This window comes from Panthera leo, chromosome A3, assembly GCF_018350215.1.
Source record: "Panthera leo isolate Ple1 chromosome A3, P.leo_Ple1_pat1.1, whole genome shotgun sequence".
In the NCBI taxonomy this organism is placed as follows: Eukaryota; Metazoa; Chordata; class Mammalia; order Carnivora; family Felidae; genus Panthera; species Panthera leo.
The window spans coordinates 42396853-42423685 of record NC_056681.1 but is presented as its reverse complement, the minus strand read 5'-3'; the positions used below and the strand labels follow the sequence as shown (position 1 = coordinate 42423685).

Below are 26833 nucleotides of genomic sequence, written 5' to 3'. Positions count from 1 at the left end.
GGAAGACAGTAATCCGTTTCAGTACTTGATGAATCTCGACAAGGAGTCATTCTTGCTATCATAAACCGTACTCCATCTTTGACTGCTTTTTTGTTTAAGGAAACTTTTAATTTTAGAATAGTTTTAGATACACAGAAAAGTTGGAAGTACAGAGAGTTCCCATATACCTCATACTCAGTTTCCCTATCATTAACATCTAATATTAGCATGGTACATTTCTCACAACCAAACATTATTATTAACTGAAGCCCATATTTTAGTCAGGTTTTCTTAGATTTTACTTAATGTGCTTTTTTTTTCCTGTCCCATTATCCCATCTAGAATTCCAAATTACATTTTACTTTTTTGTCATGTTTCCTTATTCATCTTGACTGTGACAATTTTCAGGCTTTTCTTGCTTTTCATACCTTGACAGTGTTGAGGGGTACTGCTTTTGGAAGGAATTTAAACCCACACACTGATTGAGGATATGATTGCCATTTGGCCATTTGCTTTTCTAAATGCATTTCATCATTTACTTGACCTCGAATCTCGTGGTTGATTCATTGGCGGTCTTGAGTTTTCAGCCGTGCCTGTCTCCATACCCTTGCTGTGGCCTCATCGTGTACTTCTGTACCTCTTGGCTTTGTGTTTGCTCATCTGGCTTGTGCTGGCCAATGGCTTGTGGGAGAACTGACAGTGAGCCACGACTGAGCCTCGGGCTTACGAGGACCCCTGTGATTTCACTGACCTCTGCTTTTGTCATGGCCACGAAAAGGACATGGCTGGACTAGCCCACTGGTGTCAGGAGAAGGATGAGAGTTACAAGGGTTGGAGCTACCTTCAGCTGAGCCAGGCTTAGGTCAGCTCACTTCCAGCCAACTCAAAGATGAATGGACAATATTCGATGACTGTTATTTTTTGGCCTCTGAGCTGTGGAGACATTTGTTACGCAACAATAGTTAACTGATACATACCCTAGGGCTGAATACACTTAAGACTTAGAAACTTTTTTAAACAATTAGTTAAAAAAATTTTTTTTTCTTTGGGAACATGTAATTAAGAGGCCCACGTGCCTCATTGGGTTATTCTAGTGTCTGTCATGAGAGGACAGGTGTCTCATTGAAAATCCGAGTTGTCTCCTCTCTGAGCCAAATGGACAATGTCTTCAGCTGATTGGCAACCTGTGATCTGGGTAAAATCTAAATGGAGCCGCTTAAGAATGAGCTCATTCATTCCTTCAACAGCTAATTATTAGGTGCCTAATATGTGTGGAGACTTCTGCCCACTGCTGATTGTATAGGAGAGAGCAATAGTGGGCAAAACCCTGGCCCCCGGGGAGCTGGCCTCATGGACAGGATGTGAGTAAAAATGCAATTACAAGGGGAATGCATTTCTGAAAGGAAAGCTGTTGTGAGGGATCTGACCTGTTTGTGTTCTCAGGAAAAGCTTCCCCAAGGAAGGCTGACCTGAATTCCGAAGAGGGGAGCATTCTGTGTAGAGAACAGCTCACTTCACAGCAGCAGGAAGCACGGAGGCTTCCTGGAGCCGCATCAAGCCCGATAGGGCTGGATATCAGGATAAGGAGGGGCCTGTGAGGCAGGAGGGGGCTGGCCCGTTTAAACACTCTGGTTATTTGGCAATGTGCCCCCTTTCCATGGTAGATACTGAAGTAGGGAAGAGAGTCCTCTCCTCACATCCTGTAGCATGCTTTTAAGGACGTCAGGCCTAGGGCACCTGGGTGGTTCCGTTGGTTAAGCGTCCAACTGCAGCTCAGGTCATGATCTCGCAGTTTGTGGGTTCGAGCCCCGTGTTGGGCTCTGTGCTAACAGCCTGGAGCCTGCTTTGGACTCTGTGTCGCCTTCTCTCTGCCCCTCCCCCACTTGCTCTCTCTCTCTCTCTCTCTCTCAAAAATAAATAAACATAAAACAATAATTTAAAAAAAGCATGCCAGGCCTAATACTCTCTCTCAGGCTGTAACTTGAGATTGGGCCAAGAAGACACATGCTGGTTAGGGACTCTCCCATGGAAGTTGCTGGTAGCTGAGCATTAGCTGGTGGGGTCCAGACACTGGAATCTGGCAGTAGAGAGTGACCAGGACCAAGGTACGATGGCGTCTGTTGGGGTGTCCTACAGAGATTACCTTAACTCTGAATCAGTCTGGTTCTGTAAGAGAGGGCTTTCTAATGAATTGCTTTTCTGATTTGGGTACTCAGATGATTTCTATTGGTAAAGCCAAGAACCCTGACAAGAACAGATGGGTTGGTGCCAGATCATGCCACATCTTCCAGGCCAGATTAAAAATCATGACCTTTAGCCTAAGAGAACTAGAGGCCCATAAAGAAGTTTGAGGCAAGAGAGGAGACTGTCAGATGAGAGCCAGTACTTATAGCCCGGTGTCTCCGACTGAATTCTTCTAGCCGAAGATCCTAAGACAAGGAGCTGAGTGCAGACATCTTATTTTGGGAGGAGATCTCCGTAAGCACCAGTGGGGAAGGGGAGGCAGCCATAAAAGGTGAGTTATCAGCTGGTTACTACTGTGGGAAACTGGGGTCAGTTCATCTGGGGAGCTGTGGGAATAGTATAGAACATGTCTCAGAGCTATTTATCCATCTTTCCCATCAGTCATTGACTGATGGCTGCTCTGGGGAAGGGGGTATTCACTGTCCAGAACTTCCCATCAGTCCCGAGCAAGGGCTCCAGTGATCACGGAACCAGCCCAGGTGAAGAGTTGCAGATATTGGCAGTTGGAAGTCTCAGAATCTCTGCATTTAGAAAAGGTTAAAGCTGAGGGGATGTTGAGGTAGGTGGGGGAGGGACACAGGCGTGTACACTCACCCGGAAAAACACACCATCTGGTCCTTACTGCTCGCAAGGTGAAAAATGCTATCCTAGGTTGAAGGCTATAGAAACAAACGACAATGGGTGCCCCATGGAAAACCAACCAGTTGATTCAAGGAATAACAAACCCCAGTTACTTTCTTTTTGGTCCCTATTATAACTCATTTCTGCTTTACAGGAAAGCCCAAGCTCTGCAGGAGAGAGAATCTTGGCTCATCTTCATAGCTCTGTAACCTTGAGCGTGTTACTTAACCTCCCATTCCTGGAGGTTAGAACAGGATGCTAGAACCTGATTCCAGAACAGAAGACTGTGCACCAACAGCATTCGTTTGCTTGGGCTGCCATAACGAAGTGCCACAGACTGGATGGCCTAAATAGCAGAAATTTATTTTCTCAAAGCTCTCGAGGCCAGAAGTCCAAGGCCAAGATGTTGGCGGGTGTGATTTCTTCTGAAGCCCCTCTTCTTGGCTTGTAGTTCACCATCTTCTCCTGTCTTCGTGTGGTCTTCCCTCTGTGCATATCTGTGTCCTAATCTCTTCCTTTCAGAACACCAGGGATATTGGATTAAGGTCCACTCTAACCTTTAACCTTTAACCTTTAACCTCTACTACCTCTTTAAAGACCCTATCTTTACATACAGTCTCTTTCAAGATACTGGGGTTCAGAGCTTCAACATACGAATTTTGAGGGGGCACGGTTTATCTCATAACACTCACTAAACAGCTTACTTATCAAGACTCCCTTCAAAGTCCTTACCTCTATGTGTTCACCAACCCAAAATAAGTAATAATAAAGTGACAAATTATGCCCAACCCCAACAAATTCTAGGTCTTGTAAGATCCACCTAAAAATCACCTAAGTCACCCCTAAAATCATTCACTATCAAGGTAGTGTTCTTCCTTACTGCAGTAAGTCTAGCAAACGTAGGCCTGCCTGATCAACAGTTTTCTCTGTTGTTCTTTGTGGAATCCACAGGATCAAATAACATGATAAAGGAAGACTCTATCATAATACCTAGCATTTAGAGGTGTTCCATACCTGTTAGTTTTTTCTTATAACCCAATCTCATCGCAAGAGAATGGATTTTCAGAGCTTAAGCAATAATTTTTATTATCTTTCTTTTATTATGCCCCATTGACAAATTAATCTCACTTCAAAAACCTTCTGTCTTGCTGTTTTATCTGAATAAATCTGTGCCTAATACAAGTCAGCAGATTCTAAATGGTTTTCGACTCTTCCTCATCGTCTTTGGAATGTTGGAATCAATCACAGGTTAGTCAAAGGTTTTTTAGTGTGTAATACAATTCCGTTGAACGTGGCAATTGCTAGGAATTTCGCAGACTCTAGCAATTGAGTGTGAATTATGGAACCAACTACTGTTATGTAAATTACGGGAACATAGAGAATAATTCCTCTCTCCCTTTAGATCAAAGCGTAGCAGTCTTTATATCGAACAGAATACTTATCACTACCTGATTTTATTAGAGCTACTTCCTGATATGTCTGCCTTTCTCCAAAGCAGAAAGCGACTGGAAGGAAAGAACTGTGTTTTATTAGCTCTATTCTTCCTTTGTAATCTAAGATAGATTTTTTTTTTTTTGCATATGCACGGACTTAAATACAAACTGATGGAATAGAATAGAATCTAGCCTTCAGCAGGGAGGGTATTGGACGGTGAGGGAGGAGGAGGACATCTGAGTGCCTGTCATATATCAGCTGCTTCACATTCTGCCTTCTATTCAATCCTTAACCACAGTCCTGTGCAGTCAGAATTGCTATTCCTTTTTCACAGACAAGGAAGCTGAAGCTTGGAGAGAATACCTTGGCCAAGGTCACAGTTTAGGTAGATGTCGGACACAAGGAAGTCCAGATCTACTCTTGCTTCCTAATGGAAAGCATTAGTTTGCTTTCCCGTTGAGTGACTTGGGTAGATTACATTGAAAGCCAACCATGTATGTAAGGCAGCTAAGACATTATTAGTTTGCATAAAGGCAATGGCAATGACAACAGAATAAACCAAGCAAACAGTCTCAAGAGGGAAAAAAATAAATAAAAACAATCAAAAGGATTGTTGGATGCTGTAACAGTTTGCTTGTTTTAACGATGTTTTGCTTTCCTGTGCTTCCCTTGGTTTTGGTCAGAGCTTTCATCCATGTAAGTTATTCCTGACTTTCTGTTTTGTTCTTCAAGGACGATTAAGGCAGAAGGACTGTAGCCTCTCCCACATTCCTTCTGCATTCTCCTCCATGAGCTTAAAGCTGCCTCCTATAAACTCCAGTGACTCTACCTGAAGGTCCTTCTCGAATGTTAGTGCCATGTCTAGAGAAGCCAAATGTGCTGGAGAATTAATTCTAGTGGGGGCACCCTTGACCACTACCTAACAGGGAGTTGGTTGTATAAACACACTGACTCCCTCCCCATTGGGTGGGGATAACCGTGGGCCATGTTCTATAGTCTCCCATAGATGCTCAGCAGGCCTGAGCCCCAGTTGCCCCCCGTGGTAACTGGCTGAAGAACACACTTTACTGGCTTCAGTCCCTTTCCTGTCTCACTTCCCTACTTCCTCCTGGTGCTTCCTGAGGAACTTTCTCAGGGTACAAAGCCCTCTTAAACAAAGTGGGCTGCATAGGGAGTGGGGACATAAGAATTCAGCCCTCCTCTGCCTCAGTGAGTGGTAACTACCGGTACGCAAAGAAAATGGTGGTTCCAGGAGGAAGAGGTGTGGGGACAGAGGGAATATCCCTGAGGTGCGTGACTGGGAGATGAATCTAGGTTTCAGAGTATGTTCTAAATAGTAATTCTTTTTTTTTTTTTAAAGTTAATTTATTGATTTTGAAAGAGAGAGAGAGAGAGAGAGAGAGAGAATCCCAAGCAAACTCCTCACTGTCGGTACAGAGCTGGACGCGGGGCTCAATCCTGCAAACTGTGAGATCATGACCTGAGTTGAAATCAAGAGTCGGAGGCTTAACTGACTGAGCCACCCACGCACCCCGAAAATATGTTCTATGCATTCTATGTTATTTTGGGGAACAACAAGGACGAGAACCCTCTGTCTCCTGGGCACACACCCCTTTCACTAGGAGTATTCTTCCTGGAAGGGCATTGCAGTTGGATTTCTGACATGTTAATATGGGGAGTGGTGATATCAGCGAGGAGAGATGCACATAGAGGCTGAATAAAGATGACAGATGAGGCACTGAATGGACAAGGCTAAGTCCTAGAGCTTTGCCACTATGGTCCCAGCAGTATCAGCCTCACCTGGGAGCTTGTTAGAAATGCAGTCTCAAAACCCACCTCCTGAATGAGAATTGGCATTTTAACAAGATCCCAGGTGATTCATACGCACATTGAATTTTGAGAAGCACTACCTTAGGAATCTAAAAAATATGAGGAAAATATGACCCTCGGGCTTTTAATTAGTTTCCCCCTCACTATATCTACATATTCACCTGCCTACCTAAGCTCTGTCTTTTCTCTCCCAAAGTATTTTCCAGACTCTCTAGTCCTGAGAGAGTTCTTATTTTTGTCCAGTATAAATAATTTTGCCTATCCTAAACACGAAATCAAATTACTATATAAACGATTCCAGGGGCTTTCCCATGTCTTCACAGTTAATGCATTACCGGCAGTCATGTGATCTTTGGCAGAAACGTGGCCTCAACTATCAAAGGAAGACTCTGGACTTGAAGGCATCTAATATCCATTCTGTCACATGAATTTATGATTCTAAGTTCTCATATTTCAGTCTGATAGATACAGAGAAGAGTGTTTCTAAGAAGACTTCTGTGATCAAGTAACGGCCCCAGTTTATTCATACCTCTCTGTGTGCTCACCTTTGAGTATTTCCTGCCCACAATGAGCCTGGCTGTGTGACTCGTGTTGGCCGATGGGCTACACGCGCCAAAAGCAGAGATTAAAAAAAAATGATTCTGCTTGCCCTCCTTTGCTACATGTAGGAACCACCACCATGTGAATAAACCCAGGCCATCCTGTTGGAGATGCAGGGCCCAGTCACCCTCACTTTCCTAGCCAACAGCCAGTACTGAACACCGGACATGTGAGTGAGGCCATTCGAGAGCAGTGGGCTCCCAGCTACGCCCCCAGCTGACTGTACCCACACGAGGGACTCCAGACCAGGCAAGCAGATCATCTGCCCAACGGAAGCCATCTCAAACTGCTGACCCAGAAAATCAGGAGCCTATAAATGCTTCTTGTAAACTACTACACCCCGATGACCGAAAGCTAATTGGATACAACTTCTTTTTCTTTAAATTTCGATTGCAACTTTTTGCAGGTGCGTAGTTTGGTAGTGACTTACAATGGTGTGATATAGGCGCCCGTGCAAAAAACAAAAATGTCATTTTCATGATTAGATATTAGTTTCCCCCATTACAGTTGACTCTTTCGGGTTTCACTAATGACTGATTCTTGGTTGGCTATACTCTAATTGAAGAAAACAGAATGTATGTTTTTCTCACAAAGGTAGCAGCATGCTCCCTCCTCAAACACTGGCTCAGAAATGAACACTGTCCACGATGAAATAGGGCTCCCCCCCACTGCCCCGTTTTCTCTCCTTTTTTCTGATTGCAGCTGAATCGAATGATCTTGCACTGGGCCATTCTGATTGTATGCGTGCTCTTCCAATAGGCTTCTTGTCTAAAGTAGCAGATGTCTTTCCCTCTATCTCTCTGAAGAAATTACAATAGAAGTAAATTGTGGCCCAGTAGCTTATTCAAAGCCGCTGAAAGCAGAGGCAGGCTTCAGAGAAACCCAGTAGAACTTTGACATTCGTAGGCGTCCCTGGCAGATGGTGACTGTTGGGTGGAACGCTCCATGTAGATGAAAGACCACCAGCCACAAGTGGTCTGGGGCCATGATGTTTATAGAAAATGACAAACGTATCCATTGTTTCCTGACTTAAGTCAAAACAAAACAAACCAAAACAACTCCCATGCTGCAATCATAGCCACTTGACATTACTCAGTTCATATACAATGCAGAATGCATTGTGTCTTTGAAACAGGGGCTGGTAATGTTTTCCATCTATATGGGACCTGGGCGAATGACAAACGTGATGACAAACAAGTCAACTTCAATATCTTTTGTACCTCAAATGCCTGTTCATCAGGAGCCAGTCACATCCCTCATCTTTCACGGAAGGGCTGGCACGAAGCAAGGTACCTGCGGAACCTCTGAATGGCAGCTAACAGACGAGACCGCAAGTTTGAAGACGGTGGTTTTTTTTTTTTTTTCTTCTTGTACCGCATTACGGATGGAAATGGGACCGAAGGGTTCTGTCCTTGGTGTTCTTTGGCGTTTGCAACTGTGCTCCTGCAGGGCGCTCATTGTGTGCAAGTAAATCAGCATGTAACCTGGATGGTGGGTCTTAAAATGCATCCAGTCTTTTAACTAAGTTTCATTCAAAGCCCAGAATGGGCACTGGAAAGGTCTAGCACATCAAAACACATCCGAATGACACATCACGTTTTAAAGGACGGTCTGTAAAATAGAATCAGGCAAACACTTTTTTTTCTCTTCTGATTTATACCCTTCATCTCTGCTGCAGACTGTCCTCTGGCTGTTTGGTTATTATTCATCTTTCCAGCCATCTCCTAATTGCCCTTCTTACATCCAGGTCTTTCTTTTTTAAATTCATTTTCTTTGTTATTTTCCAACCTTTCATGCGTTGTTTATGGTTTGATTTTAAAAAGCTCTTCCCATGTCTCCTTTATTTTGGGGTAGTATTTTATTATTCCTTCTATTTTGAGTTACTTCTTCTTTCTCATATTTCAAGAAATGTCTGACAACTGAACGCAAAAAGGAATAAAGAGCAATGAGGATGCTGGAGGAAGAAATGGGGATTATACTGAGGCGGAGAGGAACAGATGGCTGCTGCTAGGGAAAGAAAAACACCTCTAATAAATGAATATTTAGTTACTCATGTTCCGAATCCAAGTTTGCCAAGAGAGCTCTAATGGACATGGTCAGAATCAGCCGGGCAGCACAACAGATTATGAGAAACTGCGTCCACTCCGGTGAGAAACATAAGAGAGACGGGTCATTTAGAAGGGAAGGAGCTTCCAAGGGCACCTGGGTGGTTCAGTCGGTTAAGCGTCTGACTTTGGCTCAGGTCATGATCTCATGGTTTGTGGGATCGAGCCCCATGTCGGGCTCTATGCTGACAGAGCCTGGAGCCTGCTTTGGATTCTGTGTCTCCCTCTCTCTCTGCCTGTCCCTGCTCATGCTCTCTCTCTCTCAAGAATAAATAAACATTTAAAAAATTCAAAAAAATTAAAAAAAAATAAAAGAAGGGAAGGAGCTTCTGGATAACCCAGAGGAATACTGGATCTCTATCTGCAGAGTCCACAAGGATGTTCCAGGGAGGAAAGTTTTCTGGGGGTGAAAACTATCAATGTATAAACACAGAAGTCTGGAAATACTAGAATTAATTTTTTTTTTTTAAGTTTTTAAATTTATTTTGAGAGAGAGAGACAGCACGAGCAGAGAGGGGGCAGAGGGAGATAGAGAAAAATCCCAAGCAGGCTCTGCACTGTCAGCACAGAGTCCAATGCGGGGCTCAAACTCACGAACTATGAGACCATGACCTGAGGCGAAACCAAGAGTCAGATGCTTAATGGACTGAGCCACCCAGGTGCCCTAATACTAGAAATAATTTTAATTACTTTTGCCTGTTGGACCGGGAATGTAATGTTGGCCAAGAGTGGCCCTGCTTGGAGCCTGAGAATTACTTATGGAACAGAAACTGTCCTCCTGTGTTCAGTTCTTAGAACCTTGCTCTCACATCACAATATCACACACCACAACCACTACATCGCACATCACAATATGGGAAATATGGAGGCGGAGGAGACAGGGAGCCATTGTTTCTGGTAGTGATCGCTCAAGTTGAGGCCAGTTTGGAATCGTAACTCTCTTGTACTGAGGCAGGGTTTCCGTATCTATCTTGAATCCTGGGAAAGAATGATAAGTTGCCAGCTCTCCAGATTCTCTTAGCATCAGATCCTGTCGTGGGATTCGAGAATAAGTAGTTTCCCTTGGAGGTGATCTCAGAAAGCTCTAGTAGGGCAATAAGGAAAGGAGACAGGAGGGAAGGAAACCAGTAGAGGATATGTTTTCAAGCCTGTTACCTGGAGAAAAGTGTACAGGCCCTTGCTGAAGTACTATTTTACCTAGACATTCACTTGCAAAGAGATTGAAACACAGGCGGATACACATAGACATAGCTACAAACACAGATGTGTATGCATGTGTATACGTGTACACACACACACACACACACACACACATGCCATATAATTTTAAAACACTTGAATTGCTCCGCATGCCTGGTGCTTTTTCTCTTACATTGGTCTACCTTCAGGTCAGTGACAACACAAATGGAAGCAAGAATGGAAACGTGTGACAGCAGCAAAAAGAGGGGCAGTACTATGGAAATGGCAGCTCATATTTATTGTGCAAGGATGGCTTGCCCACACACGGTGCTGGGTGTTTTGGGTGCATTAGCAATCCCGTGGGGTCAGAGCTGCTGTGATTCCCATCTGACTACTGAGGGATGAGCCATAAAGAGGGTGAGGTTTAGGAGTGGAACGTAGGCAGCCTGACTTCAGAGGCTGCGTTCTTAACCTCCCAAGCTCCCAGGACAGAGCCTAAGAGGCAGTAGCTGTACCGTCAGCAGTAATGATGGAGTTGATAACCGAACACAGATGCCCGTGGTGGCTAATCTTTAAAGCTGGGAAATGGACATGGCTTTTAGGTTCAGGGAATCCCACGATGCCTTGCCCCCAGGCATGCTTGGCCATGGATTCACCACCGTGGGGTGGAGACTGGATGTGAGATGGACCCAGGGGAGAGGGAGGCTGTCAGGGAGAGCTCAAGGGCAGATATCACAAGCCTGATGTGTGAGTGCCTCCCGCTGAAGGACGGGAACTTGCTTCCGCAAGAGGGATCTGCCTGGGCGGGAGTTGCCTAGCTCAGACAAAGATCAGCGATCAACAAAGGTCCCAGTTCACTTCAGTATATAACTTTGCTAAGACCACCGCCGGTTGTGCTTTTCTGGATTTTGAAAAAGCCCATTTTCACATTTCTTTTTTTTTTCCTTCTTGTCTATTCAACTCTATTCTCCAGCCTCTCCCACTCCATCCCAACCAACACATTCACAGACACACACCACTGCCATCACCACCGCCACCATGCACATATCGAGACCCCAGTAGTTCTGTCAAATTTATGTCAGGAATTACTCCTTGGGGGGCCTCCAGAACTCACAGGGCATCTGTCCCTTGGGTATCAGACGGGCATTCCTGACCGGAGGATAATACAGACTTTTCAAGGTGACTCCAAGAAGAAAGTGGTTTCATTTCTTTTTTTTTTTTTTTTTTTAAATTTCTTTTAATGTTTATTTATTAGTGAGAGACAGAGAGACACAGAGCGTGAGCAGGGGAGGCATAGAGAGAGGGGGAGACACAGAATCCAAAGCAGGCTCCAGGCTCCGAGATGTCGGCACACAGCCCGACGCGGGGCTCGAACTCCCGGACCAGGAGATCATGACCTGAGCGGAAGGTGGACGCTGAACCGACTGAGCCACCCAGGCGCCCCAAAGTGGTTTCATTTCTTATTTCTCTGGCTTATTTTAGAAAGGAATTAAGAAGATCTGACAGCATTTAATACCACTTGTTGTAAGGAAGTCCTTCCAAATGTCTATCCTAAATCTCTATTGCTGCAATTTAACAATGAGCACATCACCAGAGGACAAAATGCCAACACAAAAGAACGTTAGGCATAAAAACCATGAGGGAGTCACAGATTAGCATATGTTTAGAAGCATCTGATAATGTTAGTAGCAAAGGTAACATGTGAAAATTTAGTTTTGGAGATCGGTGGCTAGCAGAGACTGGAGAATTGGAAAGGATACACACACACACACACACACACACACACATATACACACATATATTTGTAATTTTATATCTTTGCTTAATATTTATTTATTTATTTTGAGAGAGGGAGAATACACACTCATGAGCAGTAGAGTGGCAGAGAGAGAAGGGGAGAGAGAATCCCAAGCAGGCTCTGTGCTACCAGAGCAAAGCCCAACACAGGGCTCAAACTCACAAACTGTGAGATCATGACCTGAGCTGAAACCAAGAGAAGGACTGTTAACCAACTGAGCCCCCCAGGAGCCCCTACATATTTTTTAATCTGTAGGATAAATCAGTATCCTCCACTAGAGATATTATTTTTAAAATCATTCAAAAGCAACAACCAGCATCTCTGGATTCATCTGGTTTAAAGCATGATAAACGTCGAAAGACTAAACCCATCTTTACAGACAAGTCAGAAACCATCCTGTGCCCACTGCACAGAGACCTTCTCCACCTTGGTCACACCTGAGGCAGTAGTAACTGTAAGTTATTCAGAGGACAATTCGGGCAGCACCCTTTTAGTCCAGAGCCACCAAACGGACACAGTTTTTACATGAATAGTAAACACTGCCTGGAACTGAAATATTTTAGTTCCTGTGTGTTTGGAAAATTCTCCCCAGCTTGGTTCATTTGCATTTCTGCTCTGTGCTTGAATCTAGATGTCCCAGCAATGTTTTTGAGCCCAGCTCTGGTTTTCCTTTGATATTGCAAAGTCAGTGCTGGATAAAATACAAAATAAAAAGCTCCATAGGATGGAAATCAAAACTGATTTGAAATTCTGGAAGTTGCTAAACGGTAGGTCCATGTATCCAGTGAGGTGCTATTTCAAGGCACAGTTTAAACAAAGGGCTCAGTTTTAGGTCGCAGTCACATTTGTTTGGCAACATCTGTTACTACTTGGAGTAATTTAGCCTCTTTGGGGTGGGGGTGGAGGTTCAGGTCTATTTACTGCTGGAGAGAAGCACTTAGTCTTTGATAGAAACAAAAGTGAGTCATTAGTCACTGCTATGTTGGCTGAAAAATGGAGTTTTCAGAGTTTACCTTGTGCATGTGAACTATTCATTTACAATCAGGTACACATGATTTGTGTCTCATTTATCTATTAGGAAATGGTCTGCAAATGGGTTTGGGCTTGGATTTCTCAAAAGGCTGATGGAACAAACAGCCACCCTTTTATCTCCCAGTCTGTCAGCATCAATGTTAATGCCGGCCTGCCATTAGCAATGGTTGACTTGCAGACAGAAACCTTCTAAATTATGGTCCTTTGTTGGGTGAATCCCTTAGCAATGACCCAGAAAGCAAGTATGGAGGGCCCTCCCCTCCCCAGGATGCAAACATGTTGGAAATGAGGTTGGTGAGTGGCAGGGACAGCGGCTCCTGTTGGCCTGGCTTGACAGTCCCTCTCTCTTTCCCCACGAAGAAGCCACACTGTAAGATCTAATGCCAGCTATTCCTTGCTGGGCTTTAGTGCTGCCAGTGTTCTCCTTGGAAACAGCAATACGAGGTGCTTTGGGGATCCCCTCTGATGATGGAGGTCAGGAGACTGTTTTGTAAAATCTGAGGAATAGCGTGAGAACTCTTGGAGCTGTTCTGTCAGTCACTGGCCACATCGCATGTGGCTTTGGGGCCCTTGAAGTGTGGCCGCTGCAAACTGAAATGTGCTCCGAGTGTGACATGCACGCTGGATTTTGAAGACTGAAGATGAAAATAAGAACGTGAACATCTCACGAACACATGGTGGGATATGGATTACATTTTGAAATGATAACATTGTGTTATATTGGGTTAAGCGGAATGTATTATTCAAATCACATTTTACCTGTTTGTCTTACTTTTTAAAAATTTTTAAGTTTTATTTATTTATTTTGAGATAGAGAGAGAGAGAGCAAGCACGAGTGGGATGGGGCAGAGAGAGAGGGAAGGGGATTTCCCAGCAGGCTCCACACGGACACAGTGCAGAGCCTGATGCGGGGTTTGAACTCATGAACCATGACATCGTGACCTGAGCCAAATCAAGTCGGGTGCTTAACTGGCTGAGCCACCCAGGCATCCTTTGTCTTACTTTTTTAAATGTGCCTACTAGAAAATTGAAAGTCGACTACATGGCACCCTTTATTTTGGGGGGCTCATTTTATTTTATTTTAAAATGGTTTTATGTTTATTTATTTTTAAGAGAGAAAGAGAAAGCAGGAGAGGGGCAGAGAGGGAGACACAGAATCCGAAGCAGACTCCAGGCTCTGCGCTGTCAGTACAGAGCCTGACGCAGGGCTTGAACCCATGAACCGTGAGATCCTGACCTGAGTGGAAGTTGGACACTTAACTGACTGAGCCACCCAGGTGCTCCTTGGGGGGCTCGTTTCATATTTCTAGTGGACACTGTTGGTCTTGATGTCCTTCACAGAGGAAGACACTGACTAGGGTAAGTGACCCAAATTCTCCTTTGGGGAAATAAACTCTGGAAGGAGGAGGAAAAAGACGAGTTTGGGACATGGAAATCTAACAGCTTTAACGTTCTGAGTTTATGTGCTGCATTCCCTGGGTTAAAGACAATTCTCTATGGCAGATTTGGTGGCTGGAGCTAGACATTATGGGTGACACTCTACTTTAGCCCATGGCTCCCTCATGGCCACACCTGTCCTCTTAGAGTTTTGAAAAAAACAAAAACAAAAAACTGTGCAAAGAAGGGTGGACATTTTCCCAACCAGGGGTCAGGTCAGGCAATGTTTTCCTGTCCTGTTAGTGCCCAAGTTTTCTCTTTGTCTTTGTGACAATGCTTCATTTTCTCATGTGCTACAAATGTAACTATTTGGCCTGTTGACTTCATAGGACTGATACCTGAATCAAGCAAGTTCATAGGTTTGGAAGTATTTTGAAAAGTAGTAAATGGTTCTTAAGGAGCGGGTCACCACTGGGTCTTGAAAGAAAAGAGTGACAGTCAAGAAAGGAACGGATTTACTTCTGGAGAAACCACAAGTCATCAGAAGTCCCTCGTTTTCCTGCCTCTGAGGTTGTTGTTGTTTTATGATTGCTCCCACACTGATGTCAGAATCTGTGCCCGGCAGGAGAACTGTGCCAGATGGGAGAGTTTTGAAGTCCATAAAATCTAGTCTCCAAACCTGAAAAAGGAGACCCTGCCTTTCAACGTCATCTGCTTTGTGAAGAACTTTGATGAAGTGATGTATTTGCAGCCAGGATGGATAATTCTCAAAACTAAAGGTTGCAGAGTAAAGCAGTCAGGCTCCATAACTTGAGTGAAATACCATTTATTTATCTATCTGAGTCCTTCTGTTTAGTGAGGGCTGCTGTGAGCACATACCGAACAAGGAACAGAGAGAAATGCTTTCCTACAGATCTTTTGAGCAAGCTGGTTCTAATGGCAGTTGGAGTATATGTCAATTACAGCAGCAGGGAAAGAGAAAGAGAATTATTCTCTAGAGATATTGCTAAGTCTATAAAATCAGGTTTGGAGTCATGGTTTTACGTCTTGTAAAACTCTCAGTCTCCTATTTCATTCCAGTCTAGATTCCTTGCGGGGTCATCTAAGGGGGTCATGTTTCCGGAAAAGAGACTCTTCTGGGGTCAGAAGATGTGTGTTCTTGTCCCAGCCCTGATCTATCCTTTATAAACCACACAATGAAGGCACATCCATCACTGTCAACGTGTACTTTAATGGCCCAAGACACCTCCTAAAAGCCGAGAACTTCTTCATATTTCCCCACAATGAAATGATAAATCACCCACTTTTGGATTCAGTCATCTACTTTCTGGGTCACCTTGGAAGACCAGCAGCTTACAACATCAGTTAAATGACGATGATACCACCTGGCCCTTCATCGCTCCTGTTAGGATAACAGTCAGGTTAAATATGTTTGAGCTCTTTAAGAAATATATACAAAGGAAATATTCACGTAACATCGATCAGGAATTACCAGGAAATAAATTATTCTACTTAAAAGAATTTTCTAGGAACTGAAACTTACCTATTTAGCACCAAATGGACTTAAAAAGTAGGTGTTTTCCATGGAAATCTTTCCAAAATCCACTAAAAATGTGGAGTAGAAATGAGCCTTTTTTTCTTAAAAGCAGAATGTGTTCATTAAGGGACTCAATTAATACTCATTGATATAATTGGAGTTTCTCAGAGTAGATTTGCCCTGAAGTTAATGGTCTTACACTACTCTGGTTGTTGAATCTTTCTGATGGCTTTTCATTGTTAGCACTTCTATTTCTGATGAAGACTTCATTGATTTGTTCATTTTCTTCACAAATGTTTTCTGATGGCCTACTTGGTCCAGGGTCCCATGTGACCAACTGGGTATGTGTAGATGAACGACGCCCAGTCCATGATCTCAAAGACATTTCTGTGCACTGAGGAGACAGACTGACTTCGAGAATTACATCTGCACAGAAAATGTAATTTGCGTGGACTGGCGACATTTATTGTGGCATTTTAGAGGCTAGGTAAGATGAACAAGATAAGTTCTCAACCAGTGTAGCTATTATCATATTATTATTTTTGGTAGCCCTTCAATTAAAACAATTTTTTTTTTAAGATTTCATTTTTAATTAATCTCTACACCCAACGTGGAGCTCAAACTCACAACCCTGAGATCAAGAGTTGAATGCTCCACTGACTGAGCCTTCCAGGCACCCCATTCTCGGGAGCTCTTTTAAATGGTTGGTGATATTAGATGATAAAATTTCTGCATGAAAGAAATATTATCACACTTGTTGATTATCATCAACATTTTCTACATTGTGATAGCAAACGAGCTTCCAGACGCTGTGTCTCCGGGGACATGGTCAAACTTTAGTACATCTGCTTTCTCATTTCTCAGCCTGTTAGGTCAAGTCTTTAAATCAACAGTGTCTTTAATCAAGCAGACAGCATGGTGGATGGAAGGAGTCCTGGATGGAAATTAGGAGACCTACTTTTGGCCTTCAGCTCTTCTGTTAACTCTTTGGAACTCAGTAAGAATGAGAAGATAACATTTGAATCTGCTAAATCTCTTCTAGCTCAGCAATTATGTAATAACTACCTGTAAGGCTTTTATTTCCTCCTTGCTACCCTAGTACTAACCTATTTTAAGGTCCTAAGAAAAGAAACTCTCCCTGCACTGACTCACTTCTCTTCTGGTCATGGATGAAGCAGCAGAAGAGAGGTTGCAAGTCCTTCCTGACCTGTCTCTCACCAGTCTCTTCAGTTTTATGACAGACTATGCAAAAATGGCCATGATACTTCACTTCTCCCACATGCTTCACTCACTCCCTTTGTGATGCAGTTTTTGGGGGTCTTTTCATCAAGAAAAAACGAAGTCTCTTTCTCCTCCTGTTGAATCTGGACTGGCCTTATGACTTGCTTTGATATTTGTTCTGTGATAGAACTTGGCAAGAATGATGGTGTGTCAGTTCTTAGGTTAGACCTCAAGAGATGTGGTTGCCTCTGCTCTCCCTGGGGCCCTACTCAGTCACCAAGCTGGACCAACCTACTGGAATATGAGAGACCACAAAGAGCAGAGACGAGTAACTCAAATGTCTCAACCAAGGCTCCAGACTTGTTAGGGGGCCTGGGTAAGATCAGCAAAATTGCCTACATGACCCAAGTTGTCCATGGATATATGAGGGAGTCACCTAGCTGAGTTCAGCCTAAATTATTGACATGTAGAATAGTTAGCTAAATAGATCATTATTGTTTTAAGCCATTAAGTTTTGGCATGGTTTGTTATGCAGCAATAGCTACCTGATACACACACAAAACTCCTTACATTGTAGCCACCCCGGCCATCATTCTGTTCCTCAAACACACCGAATTTGTTTTCTCCTCAGGACTTTGCACTTCTGCCTGGAATGTTCTTCTTCAGATCTTCGCATGTTTGGCCCTTTTGTGTGTGTGAGAGTCAGGTGTCATCTTAAAGGTCACCTCTTTGGAGATGCCTTCCCTGACCATCATAACCTAGTTACAATGTACCATAATTCCGTCCTAATTGTACCACCTGCGTATCTTCTATCTCATTGCTCTGCTTTAGTACTCTGCACCGTATTGACTATTTCTTGATATTTTCTTTGTTATTTATTGCGTTCTTGGTTATTCTCGATCTTACCTAATTAGAACGCAAACGCCACAAAATGAGGGAGTCTGCTCTATCCCCAAAGCCTAGAAAACTCCTGGTCGCTGGTAGGGCACACAATAAGGCATGGGGAAGGAGTAGAAGACATTCTTCAGTTTGCTGCAATTTGACAGAAGCAGTATATAAAAGGTAGGTAGTTGTATCCACCTGCATTCACAGAGTTCTTTTCCGGTCTAGCTATGTCTGGCTGTTCCTGACATTGCCAGCATCACCTTTTAGCCACACCAGGCTGTGTGTCATATCCATATTCCATTCCAGGTAATGGCTTATTACCTGTGGTCATGCTGTTCACTTCAGAATGGCCTTTGGCACACTCCCATTTATCTCCCAAGGCTTTCAGTGAAATTTTCAACTCCTCCCTCTATTCACCTCTGGTCACCAAGGAGAATTAATTATGCCTTTATCTATGTTTTCAGAGCTCATAACAAATGTTTCTATGATAATTTCCTCCATTAGCCAGAAAATGCATTGATGTTGGAAACTATTACTTATCCAACTTTGTACTCTCAAACACAACGAAGACTCTCCAAAAGTATTTGCCAAATTAAATAAGGCACAACTTGTGAAATAACTCGGCATGGTAGAGGGAATCATAATCTTACAAGGTCACGCGGCTGACGCTCTTGTTTCTGGCGTTGACCTCGCTAGGTAAAAACACTTTTTAAAAAATTAACATCTCCTACCACCCTTACTGGAATGAGTGAACGAGCCAGCCACCCTCTGGAAGACTTTTCCTCCCAAATTACCTACCTAGACGAGTCATGCATGCCATTTGGATTTACAAAGCTCTTTCTAAGTATCAACAGAGTTTTGAGAGAGACTCTTCTCTAAGGGGTCCGAAGGGTTGTGATTAGGGGGGACAGCAGTTTCTTCAGGAAAGATATGAAGGCTGAAAGAGTCTGAAGGCCGCTCATCTCATATCACTCTGAACTCTTTACATAGGACATAAGAAAGATTTCTGGATGCGCCGAAAGTGTTTCTGTTCGTGAACCTAGCGGTCGCACCAGGCCTTGCACGGGTGGAGTGCTAATGAGAAACGGTGGGGCTGAGGGTGGGGATACTGTTCCCAGGCAATATGCATTTAAACTTAGAGAAAAGCAGTTTCATTTTCAAAATCCAGTGTCCTAGAGATGTCCTAAGTCATCACCTGCCCGGGGCCATCTGTTTGAGGATTCAATGGTTCTCTTCGGGAAGCTTCAGCCTTTTACGGCAGTCAGTGTGCCGCCTCCCTCGCCAAAGGGCTTATTTTAATTCATTAATTAATTTTGGCATACTTCACTCATTCGGGGTCAATGCCGGCTTGAAAACAAATCATCCGCTTGACCTAAATGATTTATCTGCAAACCAAGAACCAGCTGTGGAACTAAGGAAATTCACATAAACTGCACAAATTATACTGTCGATGCATTTTAGCAAAAGGGAGATAAGACTGTACCCTTCACCTTTATGTCCATATAATTGTGTTTTAGGAAGCTGTATAAAAACAGTTCATTCTAATAAATCCCATGTTCAGTACCAAGACATTCTTCATGCAAATTCTGCCTCATTTTGGGAGCAACCCTTTTGCAGAAAAATGTCCAGCTAAGAAAATACTGCGGCACTCGCAAGCAAATGCCTACCGGTAATGAAATGCGTCATGTTCAACTTTATTACGATAATAATTTTTAATGTTTGTGTGTATGGCACACTGACATGGCTGCACTTGTAACGGTTTGATTCATTACCCACGGAGTAACTTGATACACCTTTTTTTTCTGTTTATTTATTTCACAAAGATTTAATGAGTGCCTGCTATTATAGATGCCCAGTCAAATGCTGTGAGTGTCAAGAATAAATAAGGTAAATGAGATAGCTTTCTATGTTTGCTGTATGGTTGAGCTTTCTTGTCCGAAGACACATTTAATAGGCTACACGCTTTATGTTTTTCTTATTAGGTCCTCATAATGACCCTTTGAGGGAGATAGCACTCTACCCATTTTAAAGATGAGAATACAGAGTCTGAAAGGAGGCAGGTGACTAGTTTAAATCACGAGGCAAACCAGTGGCAGAGCTGGGATTTGAAGCCAGAAGAAAAATGGGGCCTGGCAGGGAAGTAAAGGATAGAAAAAGCAAGACTGACCGACCGCAACTAAGCAATCTGGAAAAGCTGTTGGTAAATTGAAACATGCTCAGGGTGACTGATAAAAAACAATTGTCAAACATTGACATGGGCTGGCGAGGGGGTTGTGGGGTGGATCCTGGGTCATGACATTCCAGGATTAAAGACAATTTACTATCAGCTCTTTTGAAGTGAGCAGGGAGACGTACTGCAGGCCAACAAGAAAATTCTTATTTTGCTCAAGGCCTGGGGTTGCCTGAGGTTCTGGGTTAGTTGGGATAACTTACAGAGAAAAGTCTGACAAATGTGGGATTTTTTTGCTTTGTGTACATCCCACACCCGGAAATTTCTGGGTTCACACACGTTGAGTTAATGTGAAGGTCAAGGCTGAAGTACTGAGAGGAAAACATCTATATATGTTCTTAGTTTTGATCTCTTGGATCCTGGTTGTTGGCAAATGTAGAGATCTTTCAGTTTGGGTATCTTACAGCTTCACCATAAGCGTGTGTGTGTGTGTGTGTGTGTGCATTTTTTTCCAGCACCAAAAGGCATATAGAACACCAAATAACCACCGTCTTTCAAATTCCTTAAGTGAAGTTAAAATAATCAAGACACTCCTTTGGAAACAATTTGCAACTTGCTGGTAAGCAATAGGAGGGTGATAAATAACCAAGTATATATTGTTTATAACCTTGGTATTTTATAAGGTCATAAAGAGAATTGGGCTATAACGTGAAATGAAAGGGCCACTTTTGCTTTGCAATATTTTAGGTTTTATGACAGTGTTTATACTGACTGTCCAAATAAAAGGTGACCTCAAAGATAAGGCGATGCCCCATTTTCCCAAGAAGAATATGCAAAAAATGTCTCACGGGCAATGTAAATATGAAAGCTTCTTGGGAAATGGATGGACCAGGCCAGTGCCTCCTTGTGGTAATTATTTGTTGACTCACATTGAAAATGACATCTGTGGAGTGTTGATTTAAAACCATTACTTTTTCAGACCCTATTTTATCCAAAGTTTTTCCAGGTGCCTTGGACATCAGGGCCCTCCTCCTGCTGGAAGCTGCTTTATGAGTCATCACACAGTTGTCAAAACAGGGCTTCTAACATTTTACCTCGTGTTGTGATTTATCTGCGGCAGGACACTTATTTTTAATCCACATCCGATGCCAGTGCTACAATTTCCCTCCTAAGTTCCAAGTTCCTATTCATGTAACATCAAACAGCTCTCTTCTTCATTGATCCTGCAGGTCACACTCTCCACTGATCCTGTCTTGCTTTTTTAAAGTGATTTGAAAAGGCTTGTTTACAATGACACCCCACCCTGAAGCCCAGGGCCATATCCCAGGCGATGGTGACTACAGTCTGGTGACTCGGATCACCTTTGTGAAGTTTCTCTGCGTCTTGCATTCTTTCGCTTCATCAGGTCGCTTCTATGAGCATCCAAAATTAGCATCATTTAAGGTTGTTTAAGGCAAGTTATGTCTCCCCCCCCCCCAAAATGTATTTTTCAAATAAAATAAATGTGAGAGCACCTAATATTCTAAGAGGCTTTGTGAGGACTTCACCTTAAGGCAACACACTCACTTTTGAGGGTCATTTTGGTAAAGCCTCAACTCATATCAGAACAGAGTCAATATTTTATGAGTTCAACTGAACAGTATTATTGAAAATCCTTCTCAGTATTAATCAAAAAAGCGTGTAAATGAGGAAATGAGAAAAACGAAAAATATTTTCATTGTAATAATTGAAACATAAATAAAGCTCACATTTCCCTTGGCCATGCCTGTACCTTTTAGACGTCCAGACATCAAAATCTCACCCTCTTCAACTCATTGGAAATGACCAAAAAGGATGTAAAAAGAGAAAGCTGCACGCGGGTTGTAAACCAGGGGGTGTGCCAGGAACTGCCTGGCATTTCTTGGAGATTCAGTGGAGAGGGGCTGGGCGGCGATGTGTGGAGAGGACTCAGCCAACCAGCCTCTGGGAGATGCGTTTTCATCCCGTCAAATGGCCCTGGGTAGAAGGTGCCCAGAGCAGTGCAGACTCCAGGCTCCAGTGGGCACAGATGGCTCTACCAGGGACACAGGGCTGTGGACTTGTAAAGAGGGCAGCTGTCACCGGCCAGCCCTGGAGATCCTGCTGGGGCTAATTCGTGCCTGCTCAGTGAAGGGGCAGGAGGCAGGCTGAAAGACCATCCTTCAGGCTAGGGCGCCTTCCCCTGGGTCTCTGAACAGATGGGATCAAACCAGAGTTGAATCTCAGCTTTTCACTCCTTCTTTCCCCGGGGCCTGAAGTATGTGGCCAGCCGGCTGTCAGGGAGCCAGCTCATGTGACAAATGAGAGTAAACACACACCTGCTTCCTTGAGGAGGAAAAGAGACACCCTAAACCTGACGAAGCCTGGGTCATCCATCCCGGAGAGTTAGAACTGGTGCCTTCCCCCCAAATAGATCTACAGGGTGGGATAGGAGAAAGAATGAATGTCTTTCTAATTCCCAGCCAGATTCATGAAAACACAGCTGAGAAGAAGGCGCTTTGATAGCACTAAAGATTGCCTAGGAGCAGAAACAGGATTATTAAATTCAAAACTGTCATGCCAGAAGAATGACAGATAAGGTAGAAAATCGGATTAGTGAGGAAAAAGCCAAATTTGGGAAATTCTTCCAGAACTCGGAGGGAACAATGAAGGTATAACAATGATGGAAGACGGGAGAAATGGAATCAGGGATCAGAGATATCCAGTGTTAATTTGGACATGTGATAAAATTCCAATAAAAAGTCCCAAGGGATATTTTTGGGGACTGGGTAAAAATTACCCCAGCATCCTTCTGAGAAGACTAACTAGACAAGGAAAGTTAAAAGGATGATCGTTACAGACAGTTGTGATGAAGGAAGTTGGGCAGGCATGAAAACATACCATACGGCCACATGATGCAAACAGAGAAGTGAGCCCGAGAAAACAGAGTGGATGAAGCAGAACGGAACCCCAGAAACTGACCCTTGTGTTTAGCACACAATAAGGTGGTTTTGCAAATTAAAGGGGGAAAGGATGGATTGTGTATTAAGCCATACTGTGAGAATCATGCAACTATTTGATGGTATTTTATAACAAACACCAAAATAGATCCTGTTGTGTTAAAAATTATTGCGTGGAGAAATATAATCCAAGACAACCAGGAAAATGTCTGGTGAAAAGGCTGGAGAAAGGCTTTCTAGCAAAAAAAAAAGAAAAAGGAAAAAAAAAGAAAGAAAAGAAAACCATGAAGGGACAAACCGTGAAGTAAATTTTTTTTTTTTTAAAGATACTTTTTTTTTTTTTAAATTTTTTTTTTTTCAACGTTTTTTATTTATTTTTGGGACAGAGAGAGACAGAGCATGAACGGGGGAGGGGCAGAGAGAGAGGGAGACACAGAATTGGAAACAAGCTCCAGGCTCCGAGCCATCAGCCCAGAGCCTGACGCGGGGCTCGAACTCACGGACCGCGAGATCGTGACCTGGCTGAAGTCGGACGTTTAACGACTGCGCCACCCAGGCGCCCCTGTAAATTTTTAAAAAAATGAGAATTTAGGGGCACCTGACTCAGTTGCTTAAGATCCAACAGTTGGTTTTGGTTCAGGTCATGATCTCACCGTTGGTGGGTTCGGGCCCCATGTTGGGCTCCGTGCTGACAGAGTGGATCCTGCTTGGGATTCTCTATCACTCCCTTTCCCTCTGCCTTACCTCTGTTCACCCACACCCTCTCTCTCAAAATAAATAAAACATAAGAAATCTGAAATATGATTAGGGTGTCAACGATATCTTCAACATCATTAACTTAAAACAACCGTAACAGCAATAGAAGCACAAGTGCACACACGGTGTCCCGATCTCAACACTACTGGGATTTAGAAGTTGGATAGTTCTTTGTTGTGGGCTCTGTCCTGCGCACTGCGAATGTTGAGCAGCATCCCTGGCCTCTATCCACCACCTCCCCACCCGCTGTGGTGATCCTATCTCCAGGCATTGCCAAGTGTCTTCTGGGGCCGCAAATCTTCCCTCCCCGCACCCCCCCCCCCCTTCTCCCGTGAAAACCATTGTTCTAAAGCTAAACTATAACATGTAAGCTATGGGGGGTGGGGGAGGCTAAGTCTGGAATCCCCACCTAAGTCAATTGAAATAGGAAAGCAGCCAAGTGGAGAGCAAGTAAGAGCGTGTTGAAATCTAGTGTCTCCCTCAGAGATCATTTCATAAATACTATTGGCTAGTTAACATTTTATAATTAGAGAAAAATGGGTTCATATATGTTTCACTTCTTATTGTAATCATGAGGAGAATAAAGATGGGTTATAGCTCTCAGAGCAGAAAAGGAAGGAAAAGAACAGTAAAAAGATAATCCGTAAAGGACAGAAAAAAGGAACTAGCCTAGAGGTCCCACGAACAAATATATTAATTTTTAGCACCTGGGTGGCTAAGTCGGTTAAGCATCCGACTCTTGATTTCCGCTTAGGTCATGATCTCACTGTTTGTGGGTTCAAGCCCTGCATCGGGCCCTGTGCTGCCAGTGTGCAGCCTGCCTGGGATTCTCTTTCTCCCTCTCTCTGCCCCCACCCCCCAAATAAATAAACTTAAAAAGTTTTAAAAAAATAACAAATATGTTACTTTTGACAATAAATAAAAATACCTTAGAGCACCACACTAAAAGAAAATTACTTTTAGTTGAGGTCAAAAGTCCAAATTCAACTGTATGCTATTTTTAAAAATTACCTAAAGGGGTGCCTGGGTGGCTCAGTTGGTTAAGCATCTGACTTCTGCTCAGGTCATGCTCTCACAGTTTGTGAGTTCGGGCCCTGCATCGGGCTCTGTGCTGACAGCTCAGAGCCTAGAGCCTGTTTCCGATTCTGTGTCTTCCTTTCTCTCTGTCCTTCCCCTGTTCACACTCTGTCTCTCTTTCTCTCTCAAAAAGGAACATTAAAAAAAAAATTTTTTTTTAATTACCTAAAAAAGTAATTGTTCCAAGAAGGCAAAAAATAAAGGGATTAGCAAAGCTAAATCAGGTTCATGTACTAACAGGAGAGTAAGAGTGGCAATATTAATTGGACAAAGTAGACCTGAAGACAAAGAACATTGAATGATAATGACTTTTTATTGATAAGAAACTATGTTTACAGTAAGGACATAACAATGATGACTCTGAACCAAATACTATCACATCAAAACACATAACCCATACTTGCCATTTGCCATGTGCTATAGACTGAATATTTATATCTCCCCAGCCCTCAAACTCATATGCTGAGATCCTACCCCTCAATGTGGTAGTTATTTGGGGGTGGAGCCTTTGAGAAGTGCTTGGTTCAGGAGCATGGAGAGCTCAGGAATAGGATTAGCACCCTTATGAAAGGGATCCCATAGCTTCCTCGTCCCTTCTGCAAATAAGGACACAGGGAGAAGATGGCCATCTGCGAATGAGGAAGCAGGTCCTCGACAGAATCTGAATCTGCCGGCACCTTGATCTTGGATTTCCCAGCCTTCCGGGCTGAGAGTAATAAACGCCTGTGGTTTAAGCCACACACTCTGTGGCATTTTTGTGACAGCAGCCTGGGCAGACTCCAGGGAGCCACCACCCTGAAAAAGGAGACACATGGGAAAGACCCTAACTCAACCTGCAGCCTGGAGCACGCCAGCCAGCCAGTGCTGCTTCAGACCATGGCGCCAATGAACCTGGCCCCACTATGCTAAATCCATTTCCAAATAGCCAGATGATGCTCCGATGTTGAATAGTCTCTTTCTGTCCTCCCTGCCCGAGAAACTCAACCGCAGCACCAGGACACTCACCATTCCTAATTCTCTAATGTAAACAGTCCTTTTTTGACTTTGAACCTGGCTGTCCTCATCGTGTACAACACCCAGCATGTACTTTGCAACACCTGTTCACTAAATTTTCTGCTCAAACACCAACACTTGTAATTAATGTAGTGTATGCAATTGTAATTCAATTCAAATGTCATGAAAACATTAATCCTGTAAAACACCCTTAAAAACAAATATAAAACACAAAGGGTCCACTTTGAATATCATTTAAGTGTAGCTCACTCTCTAGATAATATTGCTTCCTTATCTACAGTGAAACATGACATTTTATGTTCATGTAGCATCTTTGGGCCAACAGAGGAAACCTTTCTGAGTGTTATCACTAGGAGATGTCACCAATGGGCCTGCTGTTCCCCTTTTATAGTACAAGTAAATTCATCAAAACTTTCAGGGTTGAGGTGACTTTACCATAAGAAGACTCTTCCCATATTTTCACCTTTTGATGAAAAAGGTTATGGTAATTAATATTAGAAAATAAGGCAACACAAAATGATAAACATTTTCAATATAAGGGATGAAAGGTGATCCCGCAAAGGTGAACACCGCCCCCCCCCCGAAAGGACTTTTAATTTCTAAATTAAAAAAAAAAAATTATGTTTATTTTTGCGAGAGGGAGAGAGAGACAGAGCACGAGCAGGGGAGGGGCAGAGAGAAAGGGAGACACAGAATCCGAAGCAGTCTCCAGGCTCTGAGCTGTCAGCACAGATCCCACTGCGGGGCTCGAACTGACAAACCATGAGATCATGATCTGAGCCCAAAGTCAGATGCTTAACCGACTGAACTACCCAGGTGCCCTGAGAGGATAATTTCTTTCTTCTTTTTTTTTAATTCGTTATTCTTTTATTTTCTATGATATTTTAGGGGAAAATGTAATGATTGATATTTATAGGATCAAGCTAATGTTATCTAAAAAGAATTATGGATAAATCTTCACTTAAATTTAGCATTTATTTATTTTTTTATTTACTCATTAATTTAAAAAAAATTTAC

The 26833-nt window shown here is 43.1% G+C and overlaps 1 protein-coding gene across 2 annotated transcripts in view; it reads right to left on the bottom strand.

The window, feature by feature from the left end:
- Positions 1-26833, bottom strand: part of PCSK2 (proprotein convertase subtilisin/kexin type 2) — a 272000-nt gene that overhangs the window by 157595 nt on the left and 87572 nt on the right. The gene's annotated exons all lie outside the window — the stretch shown is intronic.